The sequence below is a fragment of the Triticum dicoccoides genome, chromosome 2A, assembly GCF_002162155.2.
Source record: "Triticum dicoccoides isolate Atlit2015 ecotype Zavitan chromosome 2A, WEW_v2.0, whole genome shotgun sequence".
In the NCBI taxonomy this organism is placed as follows: Eukaryota; Viridiplantae; Streptophyta; class Magnoliopsida; order Poales; family Poaceae; genus Triticum; species Triticum dicoccoides.
The window spans coordinates 4,827,323-4,853,688 of NC_041382.1; the positions used below are offsets into that span (position 1 = coordinate 4,827,323).

At 45.5% G+C, this 26,366-nt stretch overlaps 1 pseudogene; it reads left to right on the forward strand.

Annotated features, from left to right (window-relative positions):
• LOC119352610 overlaps window positions 1-26,366 on the forward strand; it is a 73,570-nt pseudogene that overhangs the window by 44,912 nt on the left and 2,292 nt on the right.

Below are 26,366 nucleotides of genomic sequence, written 5' to 3' on the forward strand. Positions count from 1 at the left end.
ACCTCCCGGTACTCCGGTAAAATCCCGATTTCACCCGGAACACTTCCGATATCCAAACATAGACTTCCAATATATCAATCTTTATGTCTCGACCATTTCGAGACTCCTCGTCATGTCCGTGATCACATCCGGGACTCCGAACAACCTTCGGTACATCAAAATGCATAAACTCATAATATAACTGTCATCGTAACCTTAAGCATGCGGACCCTACGGGTTTGAGAACAATGTAGACATGACCGAGACACGTCTCCGGTCAATAACCAATAGGGGGACCTGGATGCCCATATTGGCTCCTACATATTCTACGAAGATCTTTATCGGTCAGACCGCATAACAACATACGTTGTTCCCTTTGTCATCGGTATGTTACTTGCCCGAGATTCGATCGTCGGTATCTCAATACCTAGTTCAATCTCGTTACCGGCAAGTCTCTTTACTCGTTCCGTAATACATCATCCCGCAACTAACTCATTAGTTGCAATGCTTACAAGGCTTCAGTGATGTGTATTACCGAGAGGGCCCAGAGATACCTCTCCGACAATCGGAGTGACAAATCCTAATCTCGAAATACGCCAACCCAACATGTACCTTTGGAGACACCTGTAGAGCACCTTTATAATCACCCAGTTACATTGTGACGTTTGGTAGCACACAAAGTGTTCCTCCGGCAAACGGGAGTTGCATAATCTCATAGTCATAGGAACATGTATAAGTCATGAAGAAAGCAATAGAAACATACTAAACGATCGGGTGCTAAGCTAATGGAATGGGTCATGTCAATCAGATCATTCAACTAATGATGTGATCCCGTTAATCAAATAACAACTCTTTGTCCATGGTTAGGAAACATAACCATCTTTGATTAACGAGCTAGTCAAGTAGAGGCATACTAGTGACACTCTGTTTGTCTATGTATTCACACATGTATTATGTTTCCGGTTAATACAATTCTAGCATGAATAATAAACATTTATCATGATATAAGGAAATAAATAATAACTTTATTATTGCCTCTAGGGCATATTTCCTTCAGTCTCCCACTTGCACTAGAGTCAATAATCTAGATCACATCACCATGTGATTAACATCGATAGTTCACATCATCATGTGATTAACACCCATAGTTCACATCGCCATGTGGCCAACACCCAAAGGGTTTACTAGATTCAGTAATTTAGTTCACATCGCTATGTGATTAACACCCAAAGAGTACTAAGGTGTGATCATGTTTTGCTTGTGAGAGAATCTTAGTCAACGGGTCTGCCACATTCAGATCCGCATGTATTTTACAAATTTCTATGTCAACAATGCTCTGCATGGAGCTACTCTAGCTAATTGCTCCCACTTTCAATATGTATCTAGACCGAGACTTAGAGTCATCTAGATTAGTGTCAAAGCTTGTATCGACGTAACCCTTTACGATGAACCTTGTTTGTAAAGGTTCGGTCGCCGCCTTCAAGGGCACGAATAGTGTAATCACGGCATCTCGCATTGTGTGAGGGCGTGAGGAGAATACGATGGCCCTAGTGGCTTCTTGGGGAGCATTGTGCCTCCACACCGCTCCAACGGAGACGTACTTCCTCTCAAAGGGAAGGAACTTCGGCAACACATCCTCGTCTCCACCGTCTCCACTCTTAGTTATCTCGTGCCTTTATTTAAGCAAGCTTACTTGTTTAATATCTCTTGCTTGCTTATGTACCTATCCTCGTTGCATCATATAGGTTGCTCACCTAGTTGCATATCTAGACAACCTACTTTGATGCAAAGTTTAAATTGTTAAAGAAAAGCTAAAAATTGTTAGTTGCCTATTCACCCCCCCTCTAGTCAACCATATCGATCCTTTCAGCCGGACGATGCCATAGAAATTGTCCATTGCCTTCTTTGTCTGATCCGGTAAGGGAGGTAGGCGAGTGACGTCTTCGGTAAAATCGCCGATGTGTCTCGGCACGGGGCGAGCAACGAAGAACCAGGCAGCCATGCCATCCACACTAGCCACCAAGTTCCCGACATTGGTAGGTGCTGCCCCCAAGAGCATCTGCAGCCGTTGAGCCCCCCAGGAGCAACTTTTTTAGCCGCTTGGGGTCGATCTGGCAGCAAATTTGGCTTGGGGTCAAAAATTACCCACCCGTACACCCCACCCAACAGCAGTGGAGCGCCTCGTCCTAGGCAAGCACTTCCTCAGGCCATGCCCAGGCCACGGCCACCATCTCCTCCCTGCTCCTCGCGCCCGCCAGCCAGCCACCGCCGTGCGGCCTCCTCCTCGTCGTGCGCCCGTCCTCTTGCCGCCCCTTCACCTCCATCTGTAGCGGCTCCTCCGCTGACACAATCACGCGCCGCCCAGCGTGCTCGTCGGTGCAACCAGGAGCTTGAGCCAGTCCATGCCGGCCATCTGCCCCGACAACGGCCTCTGGGGGCGCAGACGGCGCGCGCCATGAGGTGCACGACCTTCTCGTAACTCTGGCTCCACAGGGACTCCTCCTTGCCGCTCCGCGCTGCTCCGCGCCGGCCGTGAGCTTCGTGCTGGCCATGCCGTGAGCTCCGCCCCGGCCTCCCGCCGACCTCCTGGTCGTCCATCCTTTCTCCGGCCGAAAAAGAGATGAGAGAGAGAGGAGAGAGGGAGAGGCTCACAGTGGGTCTTTTGCATGGGATAAGTAGTGCCGGCACCCCCAGCTCCTTGGGTTTGGGCTGGGATCACCGGTGGTAAATCCGGCAAACCCGGCGCTACTTGAGAACTTGGGGGCACGAGTGGAGGGAAATTTGGTCACCGACAATAAAAAGGGCCTGGGGGAGGGGGCTTTCGGGGGGACGGCTGGAGATGCTCTAATGGCTCTGCAAGGATAACGTCGTCGCGACCTCGGTGGTAGGCCGGCTTTTCGGCGGCGCAACCAAAGTCAACGCTGGAGTGCACGAGGTTGCCATCCCACAATGTTAAGACCCATGGGAAGCACAAGCATGGCCGGGCCGCCGCAGGGGCGAGCTGTGCCGCCATGCCATGCCATGACCTGCAGACGGCGTGGAAGCGGACAACGTCGGTGGCGTGCCGCAGATGGCCGGAGACTTCATGGAGCAGATCTAGCGGCAGGCCGGTCCACGGGCCGGCGGTGGCAGACGAGGACAGGTGCAAGGTGATGCACCCCATGTGATCTAGAAAGAGTCATGGAATGGAACGTAACTTTGCGTGCGTAGGTGGAACAGTCTCTTCTTTAAACTTTTTTTTTTGGACACAGTACGGACGCAAGCACTCATATATACGTGCATACACCCACTCCTACGAACGACACACGCACACCCTATCCCAATGAGCACCTCTGAGAGATCGAAGATTTTACGAAGTCACCGTAGGAGCCTCATAGTCGATGGGAACGTCTTCTCCTCACTAAACGCACATCGCCGGAAATCCTGAAATAAATCTAGGATAAATGCGAGCACCAGGACTTGAACTCTGATGGGCTTGAATACAAAAATGCTACACCTTCTACGTAATCCTTCTGCCAAATCAGCTCATACGTAAGATACGTAACACGTGCACAATAGCCACCAAATCTTCAAGCTCGCACATCACCGCTGATTGGAAATAATTGTCGTTGAGACATTTATTTTAGGACGAAGCGAGTAGAATCTTTGTTTTTGACTCCCAGGAAAACCAAAGGCTCAAGACTAAAAGTTACGTCATAATTTCCATATCACAGACGGAAAACACACACTTCCAAAAGCTGGAGATAAATCCGGCAAGCAGTAACTATACCATATGAAAGTTTGTATTCTACCACTACCACCAAATTTTGGAAACTTGTCCAAAGAAGGAGAGAAAAAAAAAGAAGCAAATCGATCTGAAAGAAATACAAAATCTTTCCAAATTCTATCGCCTGATCTTTCCCTCAGGGATCGGGACGACTTATAGCGCCGGATCTCGAAGCCCCCATATATACACACGAGCTCTTTGTTCACAGCAAGCAATCTTGTAGTTGAAGTAGAACACACAAATATATTTTCATCGATCGATCCACAACCATGGATAAGCACACGATCGGCATCCTTGCGCTAGCCCTACTGTCTCTGCATCTCCTGTGCTCCGCCACCATCGCGCAATGTAAGTATATATATGCATCAAAGTTACAACTTATCTCTCCGTTTTATCTTTGTGATGATGATACTAATCGTCCTTCATCAAGCTTATGCACGTGTGATTTCTGCACTTCTCTCTTCTGTTTCTCTAACCGGTTTTATCTTCTCCTTGTCTTAAAGCCAAGCTCATCAAGTTACTTCTTACTATGCACGTGTGATTTCTGCACTTCTCTCTTCTGTTTCTCTAACCGGTTTTATCTTCTCCTTGTCTTAAAGCCAAGCTCATCAAGTTACTTCTTACTATGCACGTGCGATTTCTTTATTCTTTTATGTTCCTTGTTTTTTTGCTTCTCTCTTTTCGTCTCTTGCCTGAGACAAGTTTCTCACCATTGTTTCATCATCTCCTTCTCGAAAGAAAAAATGTTTCATCATCTGCATGTTGCTCCGCAGGCCGAACCATCGCTGACCTGCACGACGAGAAGATCAACTGTCCGAACGGGCTATGCGGCAAGAACAAGCATTGCACCACTGAATATTGCTACTGCTGCCTGATAAACGACAGCTGCTTCCTAACCATGGACGCGTGCAAGAGACACTGTGACAATCCACCCTCATCTTCTCCAGAAGACTTGCTAGCGGTGGAGACGGCGACGACGAACCCTGCTCCTTTACCTGCTGCCTAATCAAATTAATTTGCTCACATATTTATTTTTGTCAGGAGGCACATATGATGATGCTTCATGTTCGGAAAATAAGTTTGCAATAATCAAGCGCTTTCAAAAGCATAGCTTTGTTACAGTTTGATTTGTCATGTTGCGCTTAGACTTGTGCTCCCGGGAGCCAAATTGAATACCTGAGTTGGACATATTAGTAGTAAATTAACAGTTTTGCTAAAGCACATCTAGATGTGCCATAAGTATTGCACATCTAAGTCCTATGTCATTGATCTTACGTCGAGATTCGTGTGGATATTTCCCTTTTTCTTTTTTCTTTTCTCTTTATGCTTGATTCACTCACTTAGATGTGCAATAACTAGAGCACATCTAGATGTGCCCTAGACACACCCGTAAATTAACTAATAGTCCCGCGTCTTCTACATGGAATGCTCCTAAATCGATCAAACTAGTAGGTCCGTAATCCATGAAAAATTATAAGATACTAATATGTAAAGGGAGAATGAATACTACTATCAAAAGCGCATGCCGTGTCATATGGCCAGATCTCTGGGTTAGCATAGTATTTTGGGCAGGGCCGGGCAGGCAAAATTCGAGGCCCTGTGCGAAACTAAAAGATGGGGCCCTATCTCATAAAAAAATGAACTAACGAGATATTATAATGTGTATAATATATAATGTACATAATATAATGTCTTACATAACAATTGGACATATAAAAAAAGTCATACCTATCCAAATTCCGATGATCCGATTGATCTAATGAGGGTTGGAAATATGAGCAATTTACCGAATGATTTTATTAAGAGAAATACTAGATAAAGCATGACTAATATAGTAGAGATAAAACAAGTCATGCGTTCTGACAGAGAGAAGGAACATAGCTTCTGCATATATGAACCGTAGCCTATCATATCTAAAGCAGACAGAATAGCAAGTAGCATATATGAAGTAGAACCTAACATGTGTAGGACAAGGACTAGAACAAGGAACTGCGGCAGAACCTTTAACAGGAAAGACAAGAACACGTACGGGACAACAGCTGCAGAAGCGCTGGACTTGGGGTCGGTGTCCTCGCCTGCCATGTCGTCGAGGAGGTCGTGGACGTCGGGGAAGAAGTCGTCGTCAGGGAAGTCGTCGTCGGCGACCGGATCGTCCGTGATGAAGCAGCCAGTAGTCGCGCTGAGCGCTCCCCAAAAACCTTATCACCCTTCTCCCGTACATGACTCAAAAGGTGCGGTTTCGGAGGCCTACTGTCCCGACCTGCGGTGCACGCCGCAAGCCGGGATGGGGAAGATCGTAGCAGCAGCGCAGTGCTCAGGAACTTTGTGGCGAGAGGAAGGGGATCTTCTGGTAATTCAGTGTCCATTACAGAAAAACGTTTCAACTCCCACGTGACCTTTCATATACCCGTCGTGCGTGGCAAAAATTTAGACATCGGCTCATTCCCGCAACCCACGGCGCGTCGTGACTAGGCGAGGCGTGGCGAGGCGGGCGACGGAGGAGGAGCGCGCGTGGATGTCCCTCTTGTTCTCATGCTCATACATGGGGGAAAGAACCTCCCTTATAAAAAGGTCCAACTCCCTCTAAACTAGCAATGTGAGACTAAACTTTTGTTCCACCTCTTGCCTTGCACAAATGGGCTGCGTGGGCCTCTAGGATTTATTAGGAATTTCTGAAACTGCTATTGGGCTAGGCCCAAAATAGACAAAATTCCAGCAATCCCCCATCAGATCCTAGAGGCACACAAAAATTTGCCTTTGGTTCCAAAACACTGTTTTATATACCGGTACTGCAGTGGAGACTGTTAAGTTGAACTTCCACCTAGAACTTTATGCTACACTAGTAAGCAACTTGAACAGTGGACTGGGCCTTAAACTGCAAGTTTTCTGCGAATCTAGCTTCACATAAAGCCTTGACCGATACGTGGCTACCGTGGGTCTTCCCTGCGGGTGGAGCTTATGCGTCATACTCCGTGACCTTTCATGAGTTTACTAGAGAGAACCCTACTCTCATAGATTGCGACGTTTGACAATCAGACTCATATATGTGTGTTCTTCAAAAGATGTTCTGCAGGATAACATCTCTGCTTAAATAAGCCACTTAGAACACATTAATATATACATCAACCTGCCATGCAGATAAGGAGAGTATTGCATCTTCATGGAGTGGTATTGTGAATAGTAAGGATACTCTCCTCTCAGTTGACCAACAGCTTGTCTTCCACATCTAATTCACGGGATCTCCGATCACAAAGAATAGGTTACCACTGTGAACAACTCATATTGTGGGTCTCATACCCATCTCCCTCGATGCATTATCTATCACATTACGTGATAGACCCTTAGTAAAAGGATCTGCCGGATTTTTAGACGTTTGGATATAATCCAATGCAATACCTCCGGAGTTTTTCATTTTCCTGACAGACTTTAACCTTCTCTGAACGTGTCTTGATGACTTCATGTTATCCTTTGAGCTGCTCACTTTCGCGATCACAGTTTGATTTTCGCAGTTCATAAGGATACCCGGTACAGGTTTCTCAAGAACCGGTAAGTCATTCAAGAGCCGACGAAGCCAATCTGCTTCGACCGTAGCTGTATCTAGTGCTATGAGTTCTGCTTCCATTGTTGACCTCGTTAAGATGGTCTGCTTGCAAGACTTCCAAGAAACAGCGCCACCTCCATGAGTGAATACATAACCGCTCGTGGCCTTTATCTCATCAGCATCTGAGATCCAGTTTGAGTCACTATACCCTTCAAGCACCTTTGGATGCCCGGTGTAGTGAATTCCATAATTTGCAGTGCCTTTCAAATAACGCAAAATTCTTTCTAGAGCTTTCCAATGCACATCTCCTGATTTTGAAACAAACCGACTCAGTTTGCTAACAGCAAAAGAGATGTCAGGTCTTGTAGCACTGGCTAAGTACATAAGCGAGCCAATAATCTGAGAATACTTCAATTGGTCTCTAGCAATTCTTTGATTCTTTCGAAGCAACACACTAGCATCATATGGTGTTGGAGAGGGCTTACAGTCACTATAGCCAAAGTGACTCAAGATCTTTTCCACATAGTGAGATTGAAGCAATGTAATCCCACCATCATCGTCTCTCAACAACTTGATGTTCAGAATGACATCAGCCACTCCTAAATCCTGCATCTCAAAACAACGAGATAGGAAATCCTTGACCTCCTTAATAACATTCAGATTGGTTCCAAAAATCAGTATATCATCAACATACAAGCACAGGATAACTCCCTCGTCCCCACCATGGCGATAGTACACACATTTGTCAGCTTCGTTCACAACAAAGCCTGCAGCCGTTAAAGTTCTTTCAAACTTCTCAAGCCACTGTTTGGGTGCTTGCTTAAGTCCGTACAAAGACTTCAGCAACTTGCACATTTTTCCTTCCTGACCATCTAGTACAAACCCATCTGGTTTTTCCATATAAATTTCCTCGTCCAACTCTCCATTTAGGAAAGCAGTCTTAACATCCATTTGATGAACGAGAAGACCATGCGAGGCAGCTAGCGAAAGTAGAACTCGAATAGTGGTCAGTCGAGTCACAGGTGAGTAAGTATCAAAGAAGTCTTCACCTTTCTTTTGGGTATAACCCTTAGCCACGAGCCGAGCCTTGTACTTTTCAATAGTACCATCAGGCCTAAGCTTCTTCTTGAATACCCATTTGCATCCTATAGGTTTGCACCCATAAGGACTATCAGTTATCTCCCAAGTTTCATTTGCCAAGATGGAATCCATCTCGCTACGAACCGCTTCCTTCCAGTAGTCAGCATCTTCAGATGCATAGGCCTCTGAAATAGAACTGGGAGTGTCATCTATGAGGTACACAAGAAAATCATCACCAAAGGACTTTGCAGTCCTCTGTCTCTTGCTCCTAATAGGAACTTCATTGTTCTCCTCCACGGGACTTTCAAAGTGTTCCATCGAAATTATGGGTTCGGTAATTGTAACTGGTTCCTGATTCGATGAACTAGGCATCTCCTGATTAGATGAGGTAGCCATATCCTTCATGGGAAAGATATCTTCAAAGAAAGTCGCATCATTCGACTCCATGATCGTACCGACATGCATGTCAGGTACCTCAGATTTTACAACCAAGAATCTATAGCCAATGCTATGAAAAGCATATCCCAGGAAAACACAATCCATAGTCTTTGGTCCAAGCTTCCGCTTCTTTGAAATTGGAGCATTGACTTTCGCCAAACAACCCCATGTTCGCAGATAAGAGAGTTTTAACCTTTTCTTCTCCCATTCCTCGAATGGAGTTATCTCTTTGTTCTTTGTGGGGACTCGGTTCAGGACATGACATGCTGTCAATATCGCCTCCCCCCACCATGCCTTGGAGAGACCCGATGTATCTAACATGGCGTTAACCAAATCAGTTAGAGTACGGTTCTTTCTTTCGGCCACCCCATTTGAGTGAGGTGAGTAGGGAGGAGTCCTCTCATGGATTATACCATGTTCCGCACAAAAAGCATCAAACTCATTGGAAAAATACTCTCCACCACGGTCGGACCTAAGCCTCTTGATTTTTCGATCAAGTTGGTTTTCCACTTCAGCTTTGTAGATCTTGAAAAAATTCAAAGCCTCATCCTTAGATTTCAGAAGATACACACGGCAGTATCTAGTGGAGTCATCAATTAACGTCATGAAATATTTCTTTCCACCTTTTGTCAACACACCATTCATTTCACATAGATCTGAATGTATGAGCTCTAGTGGTGCAAGATTTCTTATTTCCGCAATCGTGTGAGACTTACGAGGTTGCTCAGCTTGCACACACACTTGACACTTAGATCCCTTGACGGTGGTGAAACAAGGGATTAAGTTCAACTTCGCTAGTTGCGACATGCAACCAAAGTTAACATGACAAAGACGTGAATGCCACAAATCGGATTCACTATTGTTGCAAATATGATTAACAACTTTATTGCAAACGTCTGATAAGGATAAACGAAACAAGCCTCCTGACTCATAGCCTTTACCAACAAAGGTTCCATACTTGGATATTACAAATTTATTCGACTCAAAGACAAGCTTGTAGCCATCTCTACACAGAAGAGATCCGCTAACAAGATTTTTATTGACGGAGGGGACATAATGCACGTTCTTCAGCCGCACGATCTTCCCCGAAGTAAACTTCAGATCGACCGTGCCAACACCACGAACAGAAGCACTTGAACCGTTGCCCATCAGCATGGTTGAAGTCCCTGCGGTCTGATAAGACGAAAACATGGAAATATCACCGCATACATGCACATTAGCACCCGTGTCAATCAACCAGTCAGGAGAATGACATACTGAAAGAATAATGGGAAATATACCATACCCAGCATCCTTCATGTCAGTGTCTCCAATGACAACATTAGCGGTCTTGCCGCCTTTCCCAGGATGACGCTTGTCATAGCGATTAGGGAAACTAGGAGCCCAATGATCAGGATCCCCACACACATGACAAGCACCTTTCTTCTTGCCATTCTTCTTCTTGAAGTTCGTGTGTTGCACAGCCTTGTTCTTCCCATCAAACTTTGCTTTACCATCAAACTTGCCCTTGTTCTTGAACTTGTGGGGCTAGAAGTTCTGCTTCTGTACCACATTGGCACTAGATCCTCCCTCAATACCTCGAGCACGTGTGTCCTTTGCTCTCGCCTTTTCTTCCACATCAAGAGTGCCAATGAGATCCGGAATGGAAAACTCCTGCCTCTTATGCTTTAGTAAGGTAGCAAAGTTCCTCCACGAAGGAGGAAGCTTAGTGATGATACCTCCGGCAACAAACATGTCCGGTAGCATACAACTGAAATGCTCAAGTTCTCTAGCAAATGACTGTATCTCATGAGCTTGCTCAACCACGGAGCGCTCTTCAGTCATCCTGTAATCATAGAATTGCTCCATGATGTACAGCTCAGTGCCAGCATCCGAGACCCCAAACTTGGCCTCAAGTGCATCCCACATATCTTTTCCATTATCAATTGACGCATAAGCATCAACTATGTTCTCACCAAGAACACTCAAGAGAGCAGCCTTAAACAGAGTATCCATTTTCTGAAAAGCTTGTTCCTGTTGAGCATCAAGCTCTCCTTCAGGTTTGCCGAGAGTGGCGCCATAGCAACTCATGGTTTGAAACCATAAGACTGCTCTCACGCGCCACCTCTTATAGTGGATACCCTCAAACATAGGAGGTCTCATGGAAGCAGCAAAACCACTTGGGATAAATTGCCTATGATAAGGTTTTTGGATTGTTGGAAATATGAGCAATTTACTGAATGATTTTATTAACAGAAATACTAGATAAAGCATGACTAATATAGTAGAGATAAAACAAGTCATGCGTTCTGACAGAGAGAAGGAAAATAGCTTCTGCATATATGAACCGTAGCCTATCATATCTAAAGCAGACAGAGTAGCAAATAGCATATATGAAGTAGAACCTAACATGTGTAGGACAAGGACTAGAACAAGGAACTGCGGTAGGACCTTTAACAGGAAAGACAAGAACACGTACGGGACAGCAGCTGCAGAAGCACTGGACTTGGGGTCGGTGTCCTCGCCTGCCATGTCGTTGAGGAGGTCGTGGACGTCAGGGAAGAAGTCGTCGTCGGGGAAGTCGTCGTCGGTGACCGGATCGTCCGTGATGAAGCAGCCAGTAGTCGCGCTGAGCGCTCCCCAAAAACCTTATCACCCTTCTCCCGTACAGGACTCAAAAGGTGCGGTTTCGGAGGCCTACTGTCCCGACCTGCGGTGCATGCCGCAAGCCGGGATGGGGAAGATCGTAGCAGCAACGCAGTGCTCGGGAACTTTGTGGCGAGAGGAAGGGGATCTTCTGGTAATTCAGTATCCATTACAGAAAAACGTTTCAACTCCCATGTGACCTTTCGTATACCCGTTGTGCGTGGCAAAAATTTAGACATCGGCTCGTTCCCGCAACCCGTGACGAGGCGAGGCGAGGCGAGGCGAGGCGTGGCAGGCGGAGGAGGAGGAGCGCGCGCGGATGTCCCTCTTGTTCTCATGCTCATACATGGGGGGAAAGAACCTCCCTTATAAAGAGGTCCAACTCCCTCTAAACTAGCAATGTGGGACTAAACTTTTGTTCCACCTCTTGCCTTGCACAAATGGGCTGCGTGGGCCTCTAGGATTTATTAGGAATTTTTGAAACTGCTATTGGGCTAGGCCCAAAATAGACAAAATTCCAGCAATGAGTAATGATGAGGGACGAGGCAAGGCGGAGCCAGGATTTGGGTATAGGGGGCAAGCCAAGTATGGATAAAAAAATCCAGTACAAAAGATAATTATCGAGAACAAGGTTGAGAACTTGCACACCAGCTTCATTAACATTTTCAGTATGTTTACAACTCAATAAGAAAACAAATTAATCTAAATGGTGTTTGGCAGCGTTTTCACTCCTCATAGGTGAGGAATCTCAGTTTCAGAAGCAAGTCAGCTTAGAAAACGAATTGACTTTTGTGTTGTTTGGCTGAGGAATTTTAATTTCTGAATTCTAAACTCCTATGGTTGACATAGGAATTTTTACATCACAAATAGGAGCTCATACAGGATAATTTGCATCAGGATAATTCCCAGGATGCATATATGAGATGAGAATCAAGAGAAATTAATATAGTGTGATGTGCTAACCTGCTAGTTTGTTGGCTGAAGCAGTGAAGTACCTTGCTATCTGCTACATTATGGGAAGCAGAGTAGGAAGTAGGGAGATCAGAGTTAGACGTGCGGCAAGGGCACACGGCGGCGGCGACGGCGGCGGTGGCAGAGTTAGATTTTTTTTTGAGAATCACCAAGCTTTATTAATCGAATACCACAGATTGTGGGATACAAGTAAGGTCATGGGGTTGGCCAAACCAAACGTGGCGCCCCGGACCTAAAGACAACGAGTGCTTGGCTAACTTATGAGCTTCTATGTTTGCCCTACGACTTTCGAAAGAAAAGCTACATTGAAACAAACTGGAATATGAATGAATATCACTAATAATAGCCCCGTTTGCGCCTCTGGATCTGTTGTGTATCTCCTGGACGACTTGCTTGGCATCTGATGCTACAATCATATTTTGTAGTTGGAGGTCTTGTGCCAAAGCCAAAGCTTCTCTGCATGCTATTGTCTCCAGAATGGAGGGATCATCAACCCTCTGTACAACCAAGGCCAAACTTCCAAGAAAATTGCCTTGGCTGTCTCTACAAACAGCCACTGCAGATCCCCCTCTTCCTTTCAGAACAGCCGCATCAACATGAATTTTTGCGAAACCAACAGGTGGTGCTTTGGGCCGAAGGGGGTGGGAGGCTCTTGGTTCGCCCAGATGGGTGTGCGTAGGTTTGTTCTCCCTGATCAACTTCAGCTCGGCGATGTAGCTGTTAATGAAAGGATATATCGACCGAGGGCTCTGGAAGATTCCTTCATGAATGGCTTTGCGCCGAGCAGACCAAAGCGCCCAGAGTGTGACTGGCATATGCACGAACTGATCATGGGGCAGTCCATCCATCAAATTGAACAACCACTCCTTTGCACTAGGCTCAGTGTTCATTGTCATTTTATGTAGCAACTCCTCATCAGCAAGAGCCCATGTGCACCTCGACATGGTGCAGTCCAGGAGTGAGTGTCTCCATGAATCCGGCATCCCGCAAAGACCACACGATGATGTGGTTGACATATGTCTATGGGCCCTCACATCTTCTGTCGGCAGTGAATGCTTAGACAAGCGCCATAGGAACATTCTCACCTTCCCCGGTACAGCTGTTTTCCACAGAAACTTCCACGATTTCTGCTCGGTAGTGGCCAGTGGAGCTCGAAGGGCCTGCCTCCTCATGCAGCCATGCTTTGCGCCATAGCTTGGTTGCAACCAGCATGTTGTATGCTGTTTTGACTGAAAAATTTCCATGCCGCTCGAAATGCCAACTCCTGAAATCTGCCAGGTTACGTGTACACAGGGAATAGATAATATGATCTCGGCGTCCATGGACATAAAAACCTGCTGAACAAGCTACCGGTTCCACGTTGCCGTAGTAGCATCTATGAGGTCAGCCACCATCTCCGGCGGATCTGCGACCCGGCACCCGTACGGCCTCAACATCTCATCTCGGGGAATCCAATTATCCTGCCATATACGTGTAGTTTGACCATTGCCGACACGCTTAATTATTCCTTGTTTCAAAATATCGCGGCCCTCCACAATAGCTCTCCATGTTTGACTCGGGCGGCCTCCCAAGTTTGCCTCCAAAATGTTGCTGTTGGGGTGATAGACACTTTGTAGGAGTCTAGCACTTAACGAGTCAGGGTTCTGAAGAAGACGCCATGCCTGTTTAGCTAACATGGCCAAATTAAACAGCTCAAAGTCTTTAAAACCAAGACCACCCATAGATTTCGGTTGTGTCATTGATTCCCACGAGACCCAGTGTGGTTTGCGTTTCCCTTCCTTGCTCCCCCACCAAAACTTTCGAATAAGCATATTCAAGTGTTGGCAAAGCCCTCGGGGTAGCTTAAAACAGGACATGGAGAAGACTGGTACCGCCTGAGCTACTGATTTAACAAGCACCTCATTTCCTGCAGAGGATAGTGTCATCTCAATCCATCCTTGTACCTTACTCCAAAGACGATCTTTCAAGTACTTAAAAGCCCCATTTTTTGAGCTCCCAACATTTGAAGGCATTCCAAGATATTTCTCATTTAGAGTCTCATTGGGTACATTGAGGACACTCTTAATGTCATGCCGAATATTATCTGGCACTCCCTTACTGAAATAGATTGATGATTTTGAATAGTTCACACGCTGCCCTGTTGCCTGACAGTAGATGTCCAGTACCTGATTGACCTCATTAGCACCCACACTGTTTGCCTTAAAGAACAGCAGGCTGTCATCAGCAAATAAGAGATGGCTTACTCGCGGCGCCGTAGGTGCAACTTGTAAACCTTCAAGATTGGATGACTCACTTTTAGATTTAAGGAGGCACGAAAGGCCCTCTGCTGCCAGTAAGAACAAGTATGGGGATATTGGGTCTCCCTGTCTGATTCCTCGTGATAGTTTGAATTGCTCAAGCCTCTTTCCATTGAACATGACTGAGAACTTAACTGTCGTCACCATATTCATAACTATGTTTGACCCAGTTTTCACTGAAACCCAACTTTATCATAATTGCCCGGAGGTACGGCCACTCCACTCTGTCGTAGGCCTTCATCATGTCGAGTTTCAGTGCACATGCTTGGTTCTTTTTCACTTTGTTCCTTTTCATAAAATGTAGGCATTCATAGGCAGTAATTATGTTGTCAGTGATAAATCTGCCAGGGACAAAAGCGGATTGTTCCTCTGATATGATATCAGGTAACACTAGTTTCAACTGGTTAGATATCACCTTTGATGCTATCTTGTATAAGACGTTGGATAAGCTTATTGGTCTGAACTGAGACAATAAGGTGGGATTTTTTACCTTGGGAATTAACACCAACACCGTTTCATTTATGCTCTCCGCTGTCTCCTTGCCTTCCACTATCAGCAACACCGCTTTGGTTACTTCGTCGCCACATACGCCCCAGTTTCGTTGGAAAAAATGAGCCGGAAAGCCATCTGGGCCTGGGGCTTTCAGTGGGAACATTTGAAACAGTGCTTTTTTAACTTCCTCTTGGCTATAGGGCGCGTTCAGGGTCTCGTTCATGTCCGGGGTCACTCTGGCAGGTACAGTATCAATAACTTGGTCCATGTTGTTCACCCCCTCGGACGTGTACAAGTCCTTGTAAAACTCATTAGTTAAAGCCTCCATCTCAGCCACATCATCCGTCATTTGTCCATCGGAACGCTGCAGTTCCTTTATCTGATTTTTCCTTCGCCTCCAGCTTGCACGTAAGTGAAAGAAATACGTATTTTTGTCGCCATGCGCAAGCCACTCCAATCTTGCCCTCTGCCTCCACATTATCTCTTCTCTGTGGAACAACTCAACAAGGTGGTCTACTATTTTATGCTCTGGTGTGTCGGGCCAGCTCGGTTTGGTGCAACTCGCATGCATATCATGCAGCGCCTTTTTTAATGCTGCTATCTCCCGCTTGATACTGCCAAAGTGTGAGCGTTCCCATCGAGATAGATCCCTTGAAAGTGACAGCAGTTTGTCGCGAACGTCCTCCACCGAGTCTCCTTGTCGCTTCTGCCAGCCCTGTGTAACTATGTGTTCCCAACACAACTCATATTTAAAACTACGTGGGACCCTGCTGCATGCATGCATATCACATAGGTGAAGAAGCAAGGCGACGTGATCTGAACTCGCCGCTGTTTTGTGCTCAAGCCTTGCATCAGGGAAAGCCAGCATCCAAGTTGGACTCGCCACACATCTGTCAAGCCGAACACGTGTATAAGTGCCACCAACAACTTTCTTCTCAAAAGTCCACCATTGTCCTTCATACCCAATATCAGTTAGCCCACAAGTATCAAGGGCATTACGAAATCCGTCCATCTGCGCCTGACTCCGGTTCCCCACTCCATCATGCTCATGACCATGTAGTACTTCATTGAAATCTCCGATGACTGCCCATGGAGTGTCATTGGCTCCAACGATGTTTCGAAGCATATCCCAAGTCAGATGCCTCTCATTTACTTGCGCTTCCCCGTAGACAAAGGTGAAGCGAGCGGGAATGTCCACAAGTTCATTAGCAAGCACATCAATGTGATACTTTGAGTAACCTAAAACTTCGATCTTAATTTCATCATTCCAAAATATTCCAAGGCCTCCGCTCCTACCAGAGCTACTAACAGCGAAACTTTTATTATAACCTAATGTACCAGCTAGATTTTCAACTCTACTACCCTCTATCTGGGTTTCAATGATGCATAACATAGAGGGGGCAAATTGCCTCGTGAGATCACGAAGCTCTCGAACTGCCGCCGGCTTGCCAACCCCACGGAAGTTCCACACGAGTAGACTCATTGCGCCTGGCGTGACCCCCCTGGGAGGCCCACCACACGCGCATCATTGATTTTGGTTGTTGTAGAGTTCTTTCCTTGGCCTTTTTCAGTCGCCAGTACTATCGCCTTGGTTCTCTTCGCCTCCTGTTTGGTTGATGGACTTTGGGGCATGTCCGGCCCTGTGAGGAGTAGATTCTGGTTAGCCCCATCAGCGGGAGACGCGCTTGAGTGAAGCAACACCTTCGCGTCCGCTGCTCCCCTTTTCCTGCGGTTGACATCTGGGTCATGCCCATCAGTATCCATTTGTTCTGCCTCTGACTCGGTTGCATCCATATGGTCATCAGATGTGCCTCTGCCCGGGCCTCGGCCCGCTCGGCCTCCACGTCCTCGTCCTCTTCCACGTCGAGTGCCTCCGCCTTCGCCAGGGCCTCTCCCCGCCCCCTTGAACCAGGTGGCTTGCAGATCTTTGAAGGCAAGCTTGCTCGGGTGATGAACCCCATCCCCACACTCCTTGAAAAGATGACCCAGATGACCACAAACTGCACACCAGTCAGGAAGCCTCTCAAACTTCACCCTGAAAATCTCCCTAGTAACCTCTTGCTTCCTCTTGACCACCAACGACACCGCGTTCTTGAGAGGCTTTGTAACATCTATCTTGACACGCACCCTACAGAAATTCCCCTCAAAATCTGCATATATGAACTCGCCCACTGTTGCCGACAGAGCTTTAACCTTGGGAAAGTAACCATCCGGTAAGTCATGAATTTGCATCCAGATATCCAGCTTGTTGAGGCCTATGGTTGATGGTCGTGTGAAGCCATCGTAAGGAGCAATCACAACGGCCTTTCCCTTGAAAGCCCATGGCCCCTCTTGCATGACTCGTTCCCAATCACCCAGGCATGAAAACTGCAGCGTCTAAAGATTGTCTTCAAGTGGTCTGATCTTCACCTCCTACGCCAGATCCCAGGCCACCCTCATGTTCCGGAAGAACCAATACTGGCTGTATGTCTTGGTTGTGTGGACTCGTGCCATGGCCATCCATCTGGTAGCTTCAGCCGGCAGCTCCTCCTCCTCGACGATCACATCTTCTAGGGTTTCCTCATTGAGCCCTAGTTCCTTCATCATGGCTTCCAGATCGGTTTTGGACCCCGAGCTAGACACACCTGTTTCCATCAGATCTCTCGCCCGAGAGAAACTTTCCGCGGGCGGTGGATCCCTAGCCTCCAGCTTCTTCTCCAGTCGCACCAGAGGTCCACGACCCCAGTCGCCGGAGAGAAAAAGGCCGGAGGGAGGGGGCGAGGGGTCTCTACGGTGGGGGTTTCGCCGCCGCCCGAGAGGATAAAACCCTAACAAGAGGGGACGATCGGTGGCAGAGTTAGATAATACGCTAATTACGGATGAAAGAACGGAGTCCATGGGACTAGATCGAAGATTACGTTGTGGACTGGCCGCTAGTGGGCTTTTACTATAGGCTTTTTCCTCTCTTTTTTGAAGTACACATTGAGAACTTGATATGAGGGCCAAACTGTGATTATGCGCTCGTTGCATATACGTCTCCAAGTCCAGGAGGCGACGTTTCTTCGGTTTCCTGTAGGCACGATCGATTCGAGAGTTGCTAGTTGCCGATCCTGATCCTGTAGCTTTTTTTTTTAGGGAATCCCAATCCCTGTAGCGATAGGACGAGGAGTGCGCTCGATCGATGGCCTCGTCGTCTCCCCAGCCCAACTCCAGCGTCACAAGGCCCAATAGCGCTTAGGTTTTTTTTCATTTAGTTTTTTCTTTTTAATACTAGGTCTGTATAAAAATTTGGGGCCCCTTAGAATTTTGGGTCCTGTGCGGGCCGCACTTTTGGCACCACTGTGGGCCCGGCCCTGATTTTGCGTTTTTTTTTGCAAAAACCTTTCAATCTATTCATCTTTAATCATGGCAGTACAACGAACACCGAAAATAAAAATTACATCCAGATCCGTAGACCACCTAGCGACGACTACAAGCACTGAAGCAAGCTGAACGCGCGCCGCCGTCATCACCCCTCCATCGTCGGAGTCGGACACAACTTGTTGTAGTAGACAGTCGGGAAGTCGTCGTGCTAAGGCCCCATAGAACCAGCACACCAGAACAACAACCGCCACAGATGAAGAATAACGTAGGTTGGAAAGATTCAACCCGAAGATACACGAACGTAGACGAACAACGACGAGATCCGAGCAAATCCACCAAAGATAGATCCGCCGGAGACACACCTCCACACACCCACCAACAATGCTAGGCGCACCGCCGGAACGGGGGCTAGGCGGGAAGACCTTTATTCTATCTTCAGGGATCCACCGCCATCTCATCTTCCACACAAACCCTAACAAAACAGGAAAAAACAACTAATAACGGAGCCCTCCTGCCGGCCCTTGGTAGGATCCACCGCGCCTCCATGGCCTTAGAGCCACCGGAGACGAGGCGGACCTGCGGCGGCACCAGCGACAAGCAGGAACCTTAGCTTTCTTTCTTGGAGGAGGAGGAGTGACTTCAGCTTGAGGCACTTATGAAGGCTAGCCCAACATCAAAGGTGCATAGTACTTTGGGTTAGCATGTGTATACCGCCAGACAGAAGTTTCTATGGTTTAACACTACTCCGTCCTCGAGGCAATGAGGCAATCAAATACTGACCATTTTGTCATCTATTATTTTCTTCATCTCCTGGGTTGGTCCATTTTGTCAGTGTCTTGACACGATCGGGTCTTTCTTTCTTACCTGAGTGGAACCCACCCATCAGTGACTCTGCACCGAAGGACAAAGCCGTTGGTGCCGTTGTTTCCTGCACCAGCAAACTGATTTCCATGTCACGGTTTGCAAACATGCATATGCATCTAAAAATAGGAGATCGGTAACTCCGGCGATTGACAATTTCCATATCACAATTTGGAATCAAACGCATCTAACAACGGCAGATCGATAACTCCAGAAAACAGCAATTTCCATATCATAGTTCTTAACTCGCTACCAATTTTCAGAAATTTGTGTAAAAATAAGGGGAAAATGATCTAACTTAAGAACTTTATTTATCCAGGTGTGGCTCTTAACGATCTTATGAATTAAGATAATAAATTCCTTGATCTTATTCTGCATGGGATCGGGACAAGTTATAGCACGGTAATCTCCCTTCTCACTTTCTTCTTTTATATACTACTAGTAAATAGGCACGTGCAATGCACGTTAATATTTAGGCAATATGTTAATTGCATGTGGATATTAGGTATTATTTGTGTGTTAATTCTGTAATTAGTGCAATACTTGGTATGATATTAATTACATGTTAAACACGTTGAACGCTCGCCATTGGAGCAGTCTAGGTCGTTGGATTGACTTAGTTTGATGGCCGAGATCAGTTGGATCTGCCCCTTTGCGTCTTTTTATATAGATGGAAATAGATATAGATATAGATGCACGAGCCATGTGTTGACACTTGACATCAAGCAGGCTTATAGAACACACATATATATTTCTCATCAACAACCATAGATCACGTTCACATAAGAGGATGCACAAGCACACGGTCCCTATCCTCGCCCTGGCGTTGCTGTCTCTACATCTCATGTGCTCTAGCAGCACTGCACAATGCAAGTATTTGTCTTTATGATCTATCTTTACAAAATCTCATCTCTCTATAAATCAATAGACACTGCATATAAGAAGTGGTACATATGTGTATGCTATTCCATAGGCCAAACCATTGCCTTTGGCATGGATGATGAGAAGATCAATCTACTGAACGGGATGTGTGGCAAGGCAAAGTTGTGCACTACTAAAGATTGTTGTTGTTGTTTGCTAAATGACCGCTGCTATATTAAGATGGATGTGTGCACATAAGTGGACGAGACCAAACCCCAACTTCGTTAAACTTAATGTTGATGCCTCGTTCCATCAAGAGGATGGCTTGGGTGCAACAACGGCAATTTTGCGTGATGCAAAAGGAATATTCATAGCAGCTCAATGTAGGTTTATCAAAAACGCAGCTGGTGCCATGATTGTTGAGGCAATGGCAATGAGCGATGGACTAAATCTGGCAAATTCTCTGGGTTTTAAGTTTTAACAGAGTTGAAGCAGAATCCGATTCTCTGAATGTGGTGAATTATTGTCAAGGGCAGGCACACTGGTGGGATGCGGCAGCGGCAATCTTTGCGGAATGCATGGATATAGCTACGTCAATAGGGAAGGTCATCTTTAAGCATTGTTTTCGTGATGCAAATTCTGTTGCTCATGAGCTAGCAAAGTTCAGTTTCTGTAATAAGTGTGACAATAGTTGGGCTAATGACCAACCGGGGTTTTTACTTAGCCAACTAGTAGACGATGTAATTGTTCTTTAGTTCAATAAATCTAGCCATGATGGCCTCTCCTCCCCCCCTCTCCCCCCCAAAAAAGATGGATGCGTGTGTGCAATTCCTTCTAGTAGAGGCAGACCACCAGTTACCAATCACTGCACAACCGGTGTGTGCATTATTTGAGGGTCCCAAAACTCCTTCTATATGAAATATTGTCTCTTAGGTACCAATTTCAAACATATATTGTTGACCAGGTTGAAATTCCTTCTGGTAGAGGCAGACCACCAGTTTTTGTTGGCAAGGATGAGAGTCTTGCAAAGGTAGTCCTGCAATATAGTGCTCCCTTTAAACATTGTAGAGTAATTAATATATGCAGCCAGAGTCTAGTATGATATCACAATCTTGAGTTAAGCATTTGAATTTAAGCTAGTAGATATTGATCTATGTGATTGAAGTGTGTCTGTCTGTTTAATACCTCTAAAATCAACAATTGATACTTCTTAATTAGTGCAGCATTGTAGCTTTATTTTTACACGATCATATTACCTTTGGTATGCAGCATGCATCCAAACTATGTTGTATATCTACAGTAGTAAATGTATCATCTTAAGAGTGTACTGAAGCTATATTACTTCGTAGCTCGAATTTTAGGATTTCTCCATGGTTAATATAAGTTATGTAAAGCAATGTTTACCTGGAAGTGTAACTATAGTGCCATTCTTATCTTTTAATGTACAGCGACGGTGCTGCTGCACTTGTGCTAGTCAGTGGGGAGAAAGCTAAGAACCTTAGTCTTCAAGTTCTTGCAAGGACCAGAGGGTATGCTGATGTTGCGCATGTAAATCTTACATGCCTCGTTATTAATCATTGTTGGTGAAACAAATGTCACTTGAGAAATGTCAGCCCATTGTTCTTATTAATGAATATTGTTACCCACATTATCCTGACTCATATAATGATCTTTTCTTTAGGATTCATGTTTTTTTCTTTCTGTTTTCTTGTTATTATGCATTACTATGAGTTCATTGTATTAAGATTCCTTGCAACTTCAAGCACCTGAGCTATTCACAGAAGGAGGGGACCTGGCCTTCTTCATGTCTCGCGGCAGTGTCTTCCTTTGATTCGTTCGTGCAACAAGGAGGGGACCCAGCCTTCTTCACGCCTCGTGCAACAAGTAAGGACTAGCCTCCGGCTGTTACTATTGATGCATGTGCTAAAAAGAAAGAAAATGCCCTACTGGATTTGAATATTGACGCGTACTAACAAGTTTTCACTTTCTCGACATGGTCGTAGGGGTGATTGACACTGACTACGGCAGCCTGGTGGGCGTCGTGCTCTTCAACCACTCAGAGGTGGACGTCGCCGTGAAGCCTGGCGACCACGCCGCACGGATGATCATCCATGTGATCCCGACGCCGTATGTCGCCGAGGTGGAGGACCTTGATGCCGTCGTTCGGGGTGAGAGAGCATTCGGGTTCGCCGGCGTCTGAACTCCGAGCCTTGGTAGATACATGTAGAGAAGTGGCCTGTTTAGACTGGTGGTGGAACACTAGGGAAGGTACCCACCTTTGGTTGTGTGCGTTTAGTTCATCTTGCATTGGACGTGTCCCTGATTTCTATCAATGAATAATGCATGTAATATTTTTTTAATTCATAATTTGTTAGTAGTAGCGATGGGGAAAACTACACGCTAGAGACTGGTATACTAGAGGCGCTACTACTATTTTGTTAGTAGTAGCGCTGGTTAGTTCAAATAGTAGTAGCACGGGCGGCACCCGTGCTGCGCTGGTGGACCAGCGCTATTACTAACTTTTTAGTTGTAGCGTGATAGTAGTAGCGCAGTGACCGGCGTTACTACTAACCAAAAAACCAACGCTACTAGTAGACTTTTTCCTAGTAGTGTTAAGGCATATGTAATGCGTGGAGTGGAAAGTCAAGTTTGAAATATGTTCCCGTTTGATTTCTCACATTCTGTTAAAAAATTATTTCAAATTACTTCTGGCTAATTAAGTTCTATTGTACAACATAGCAAAAAAAAAATTTGGCGCCTTCGGTTTTGTGCGGCTTCATCATCCATGAAGCCCACATCATCGACCATGGCTATATCACCATGATCAGCTACCTAGACATCGACATACAGAGCTACATCTACAGCTGCTCATCGACAAGAACTCCAGTCAATAGCGTCTGCAACATCATTGGCGTCCACTCCACTCCTGTTATGACTGTGAGATCGAATAGAGGAGAGACAAAAAAGTCACCGCCTTAGATGTCAACCCATCAGAGACGCAGTTGACTATGGCGCAGCGGAGAAGATGACAAAAGAGCAAGACTTTCAATTCAGTCACAATCGTCCGTTGCACTCCCGCTACGACTGAGGGAGAAGGTTAGAATACGTATATGTGTACGACTTAGAGATATAGACTAGGATTCTAGAGTCAATATTGTATTTCAAGTCATAGGCCTCTTACCCCTTCAAGTTTTGTACTCCATATATACCTCATAAGGGTCAAATCAAATACAATGCAACAGAAATATTAGTCATCCTACAATTTGTACAATCCATTGTCCAGGTACTCTTGAAGGGTTGGTCTATGTTTTTTTTAGGGGAATGTTGGTCTATGGTTTATGGTGCCACTTTGCATCCACAAGGTATGACTCGGTCACGTCACGTAACTGCAAAACTATGGACATCCTCCTCCTGCCGAACGCCAAACCCGACATGCCAAGCACAGACCTCCTTCCATGTGACGAGCAAGTAACCAGGGGCGGAGCTAGGCTAGCATCGGGCCTCCGGCCTGCTTCATTGCTACAGTGATTAACAGTGATCAACAGTGTAAAAAAAACGCTACATTCAACAGAGGAATAAATCCTCACGCCTCGGGCATAGGCCCCCGGGCCTGGGTCCTGTCTCCGCCACTCCAAGTAACGATACATTGTTTGTGTCGTGACTGTGGACCGAGGAACTCAATTGAACTGTTTGGAGATGAAAGGGAGGTTGTCGGATTAGCTTTGCACGGTGGATCCAAGGGTAAGGGTATCTTCAACGGTAATCATCAATGCATTTGTATGTGCCTATGGTCAGCCGGCCGGGCGGAGGCCCTCCAACGATAACCCTCGGTTGTTGACCTGTGGGCTGTGATTGCTAGTGTGCCAAGCAGATCAAGAGGAGGAGAAGATGATTGTGAGATGTGGCTGCGGGGAGATGTGGCTGTCTCATGTATACGAAAAATGTATTCAACAACTATACAATATGTGTGAAAAATTGACCATGTATTCAAACTAATCCAAACTGTCGGAGTGTAGTAGGAGAGAAAAGGGGGCCGGATTGGTTTTTTGTGTCTCCGAGGGTGGAGCACATGGGAGGTAGGAGCAAAGAAAATGGGGCCGGATGGGTTTTTTGAGTCTCCGAGGGTAGAGCACATGGGAGGTAGGAGCAGAGAAAATGGGGCCGGATGAGTTTTTTGAGTGGGTCAAAAGTGTCAGAGTTTGACCTGGCGGATGTCTGAACTCCTCCAATGGGCACACTCCAGAGTCCAGAGCTTGGTGGAGGACTTCCAGTCTCTGCCAGTGAGTTGTCAGCCTGGAATCCTGGATCACTTGATGATGTACAAGGTCTGCCACGACGTCCATTGGGTGGTGCTGAGCATCCTGTAAGGTTTTGGAGGCATACCCACCCACTGAACTGAATTGCCATCCTGGATCACAACCCACACTCTGTCTGATGGGGTAACCAACTCTGCTTTCTCATTTTCTTAATCCAAAGCACCGGATCATTTTTTTACACTTTTGTTTCTTGTTGCTGAGGAACAAGTGCCAGTTGTCAACTTTGGCTCGGCTCGTCTAGTCCATCGTCGAAGATGCAGGGCATATATAAACCATTGTGCAACATTTTGCAGATGCTGCAAGGTCTGCCATCTTTGCACTTTGCCCAATGATGGCAACTTTTAACATAGGGCTTGTTAATGCTTCTGCCAGTCATCAGCCCATCACATCATGCAATTAAACATGTAGGACAGCACCATTTAATTGTTCATCGTCAAGATCCCTTTCTATAATGTTTGCAAAGTAGTGTGAGAACTCTTCTAGCATGGTATGCTGCTGTGGTGATTCGATGTTTTCTTAAAAGGAAGGAAAATATTATGTGCAACTGTTCACGCTATTAGTGAACTGTAACCTGAGTAAGATATCCATTAATCATCAGCGTTTAACTACATGATGAAAGCATCACTGGACATACCAGAGTGGCAAAAAATTCTTTTGTCTTGATTCCCGAAAAGCTTTGAAAACGGTAAGGAGAAATATAGTTTTGTTTAGCTGTTTTATTATGACATCTGTAGAATTTACTTAGTGCCACCTTTCTTATTGGTGTTCTCCAGAAGGTTATTCCTACCATCTTCCAATGCAAGGATTTATTTATGTATTCAAGTGAAAAAAGTCAGAAATGATCTAAGATTTTGGGGAAATGAAATTTGGTTAAATACGTGTTGCTATGCATTTATCTTGAGATCTGAGACATCAGTCATTGACCATTGCGCTAAATGTCTTTCTGTAAAATGCTGTCAGATTTTATTTAAGATTGTGGCTATACCGAGGTCTTGAAAGAGGACCTGTTACGCAGGGCATGCTGCTGTTGAATCAGCCTTTTCTAGTATATTCATTATATTCCCGCAAAAAAAAAACTATATACATTCCAGCTTTTGACCAGATTTGGCATATCCTATTTAATAACTGGAATAACTATGCACATTAGAAAAAAAAGATTAACGGGGCCACTTTTTTTGTATACAATATACTGTTGTTGTTTCGGAAGAAAAAAGTAGCCAAAGAAATGCTTGGTACTTTCCGTGTTTCACAATGAGGTATATGGAGTAGTCAAAGAAATACCATTGTATATGCCCTCTCTGTCGTGTCTCGTCCTAGCTTAAACTTACGCTCATTATTATAGAAACGAGTTTACGCCTGTACCCGAAAGTTCGCTTTCAGGATAAATGTTAAGCTCGAGTTCTTCTTCAAAGTGAAGCTGAAGTTGTCACAGGAAATCCATGGATTATTATAATGTTAAATAGTTTACAAGCTACAATGCTTATTTTATGGATTTTATTTTCATAAGCTATGTATTTTACTTGCCAACTACATGGCCAAGGATCTAGGCTGAACAAACTGTAATGGAGAGAGCTGCTTCTGCTAGAGAAGCAATTGTCCAGTTGCTGTCCTCATAACAATTTCCAACAAACAGAAGTGTATGTAAATCCTCTTTTTGGCAGGTTCAAGCAAACCCGTTTGAGTTTTTGACTAATTGTAGTTATGTTTAGAGATATTGCTTTAAGTAGAAAAAACTATCATCTGTTACATGATCTTACATTCTGTTTAGGTTGTCAGTTTGGATATCTGTATGTATC